This window comes from Chrysochloris asiatica, unplaced genomic scaffold (assembly GCF_000296735.1).
Source record: "Chrysochloris asiatica unplaced genomic scaffold, ChrAsi1.0 scaffold00003, whole genome shotgun sequence".
NCBI lineage: Eukaryota > Metazoa > Chordata > Mammalia > Afrosoricida > Chrysochloridae > Chrysochloris > Chrysochloris asiatica.
In genome coordinates, this window is record NW_006408521.1 from 34,661,179 (window position 1) to 34,664,323 (window position 3,145).

Below are 3,145 nucleotides of genomic sequence, written 5' to 3' on the forward strand. Positions count from 1 at the left end.
TCTTTTATGATAAGGTAAGAAAACACAATAAAGAAAACAGCTTCCCCATCAAAAGCCTTATTTGATTTTATTGTCTCTGTTAGCTAAATTGCCTATCACTAAACCAGTTACTGCAACCAGGGACATGAGAGCCATGTATACTCTTGGAATTGATGGTTTAACCAACTCAACAGAAAACCTGTAATCTGAAAGTAAGAGAATGGAATTGTTCTGCAGAGGACAGCTGAAATGCTGTTTTTGGATGAAGGGTGAACAGCTTCTGGATACGGGAAACAACAGATGCTTCTGCTACAGGTGGAAAATGACTAGTTGGTTGATGTTTAAACGTATAGATATGGAAATCATCCAACTCTCCCATCTCATACACATCTTTTAAATTCCTGAAGGAAACATCCAGAACCACATTGCGTAAAAGGAGGAACAAGTTATTGGAGAAACTTGGTTCTCCACCTGCGCTTCCTTACTATGAGGACTACTGCTTTGGTCAGCTCATTCAGTGCAGACTGGAATTCTCCGACTTAATTTGCCTTGGCTACATGTAAAGCCGGATAGGATGCCAAGCTTGTTATGAGTCTTCCCCCAAATAACATACTTCAGGGCTTTGCAAATGTAAAGGCAAGTAGGAAGAAAGATAATCTGCCTGTTTAAATGGCTCTTTTTCGTAAATTGTAAACCAAGATCCTATGATCTTTACATAATTTCTTCTCCTTATTTTCTTAAAAGTAGATTTATTTATCCCATTCTGGTTAATTAGATCCTACCTCCTAAAATATTCAATTTAGGGTTGAATTTCCTCCTTGTTTTATTTTAAATTGCACTACTGTATTGTGTCTTAATTACTATAATTCAAATCAAAATTAGATGCTGCTTTATTTTCCTTTAAAAAATAAATAAACCCACACTCTACAAAAAAAGGTTCTTGACATTGTACAAAAATAGCAATAACAAATATTTATTGAGCACATACCATGATAGATACTGTTTTCTTCTCAAGGTTTCATGGATGATGAAAACAGGGTAACCTGAAAGGGGTTGGATGGTCCAGGGAGACTTCTTTCAGAAGGTTAAGAGTAAAGCGGAAATCTGATTGTCAAGAAAAAGCAACCAGGTACAAAAAATGGGCATATCGCTGCAAAGTCTTTTAGTAGTGACTAAGCTTGTGTGTTAGATACAGAAAGCAGTGTGTGTGTGTGTGTGTGTGTGTGTGTGTGTGACGTATTGTTTTGTTTTTATTGTTTCCAATGAGCCTAAAGCAGAAAAAATACTCTTCTAGCCTGAGATTGAAAGCCAATGGAGACTATTTTGGCTCTTACTTAACCTTCTCACAATTTATGCCTGCTAAGAGAAGCCCTTCTCCTTTGGAATCCAGTTCAGAAGTAGTCCCTTCTTGACCAAAATCCAGGGAAGTAAGCAGTTCTCTTGTGATGGCACTGATAAAAATAGTTGCATGAAACCTCCCAATCCTTTAGTCAGCCCCTCACCCACTTCGGTCACTTTCCCCTTGGGAGAGTGGACTTTGAGCACTGTACTGGCCAGGACAATGAAAGGTTCAAGAGATGCTCAAAGAAGCCTTCCTATTCCAAATATAGCTCAAGGAATGAATTCCATGACAGCGTCCACTTTCAGGGAGGACTGGAGGACAGAAAGGCATCTGGCTCCCTCCTGGCCATGTGGAATGGATCTTCCCTGAGGAATACTAGCTCCACTTCCATCAGCAGATCAGCATGTCTTCCAGCCCAAAGTAAACTAGGAGAATGAACATTCCGGACAACCTGACGCTTCAGCCCAAGTCAGCCTGACACAAGGAGCTAACATCTGAAAATAGCAGTTTGCAAATGAGAAAGCATTGAGGCAGCAGCCTGAGTCACATGGGGCCCTAAAGCTGGTCACTGCCCAGGTTGTACAAAGCCACAGAGAATCAGGTGATATTTCTCAGTTTACCTCCAAGAACACTGGGCAATTCTAAACACATAAAACTGGGGGGAAAGGATCTGCCTCATAGTATAATTTGTTGTTGTTGTTGTTGTTGTTAGGTGCCATCGAGTTGGTAATGACCCATAGCGACCTTATGTACAGCATAATGAAGCACTGCCCAATCCTGGGCCAACCACACTACTGTTGCCATGCATGAGTCCATCGATGCTGCCACTTGGCCAATCCATCTCATTAGGGGTCTTCCTCTTTTTCTCTCATGCTCCACCTTACCAAACATGATATCCTTCTCCAGTGACTGGTCCCTCCTGATAATATGACCAAAGTATGTGAGACGAAGTTTGGCCATCTTGGCCTCTAAAGAGCACCCTGGCTGCACTTCTTCTAAAATAGATCTATTGGTTCTTTTGGCAGCCTATGGCACTTTCAATATTCTCCTCCAACACCATAACTCAAAAGGATCAATTCTTCTACAGTTTTCCTAATTCACTGTCCAGCTTTTGCATGCATGAGGTTATTGAAAACACCATGACTTGGGTCAGGCACACCTTAGTCCTCAAACTGACGTCTTTTCTCTTCAACACTTTAAAAGGGTCTTGTGCAGCAGATTTGCCTAATGCAATACGTTGCTTGATCTCCTGACTGCTGCTTCCGTGAATTTTGATAGTTGACCCAAGAAGAATGAAGTCCTTGACAACTTCAATCTTTTCTCCGTTGACGAGAATGTTGTTTATTGGTCCAGTGGTGAGGATTTTTGTTTTCTTTACATTGAGATGTAATTCATACCGAAGGTTGTGCTCTTTGATCTTTATCAGTAAATGCTTTAAGTACTCTTCACTTTCAGCAGCAAAGTTGTATCATCTGAATATCAAAGGTTGTTAATGAATGAGTCTTCCTCCAATCCTGATGCCAAGTTTTTCTTCATAGAACCCAGCTTCTTGGATTATTTGCTCAACATACAGGTTGAATAAGTATGGTGAAATAATACAACTTTGTTGCACACCTTTCTTAATTTTAAAACATTCAGTGTTCCCATGTTCTGTTTAAACAATTGCCTCTTGGTCCAGGTACAGATTCCTCATGAGCACAATAAAGTGTTCAGGAATACTCATACTTCACAATGTTGTCCATCACTTGTCATGATCCACACAATTAAAAGCCTTTGCATAGTCAATAAAGCACAGGTAAACATCTTTCTGATATTCTCTGCTCT

At 40.2% G+C, this 3,145-nt stretch overlaps 1 pseudogene; it reads left to right on the forward strand.

The window, feature by feature from the left end:
• Nucleotides 1-1,241: 1,241 nt before the first annotated feature.
• The window catches only part of LOC102837116, a 7,180-nt pseudogene continuing 5,276 nt past the window's right edge, over nt 1,242-3,145 (forward strand).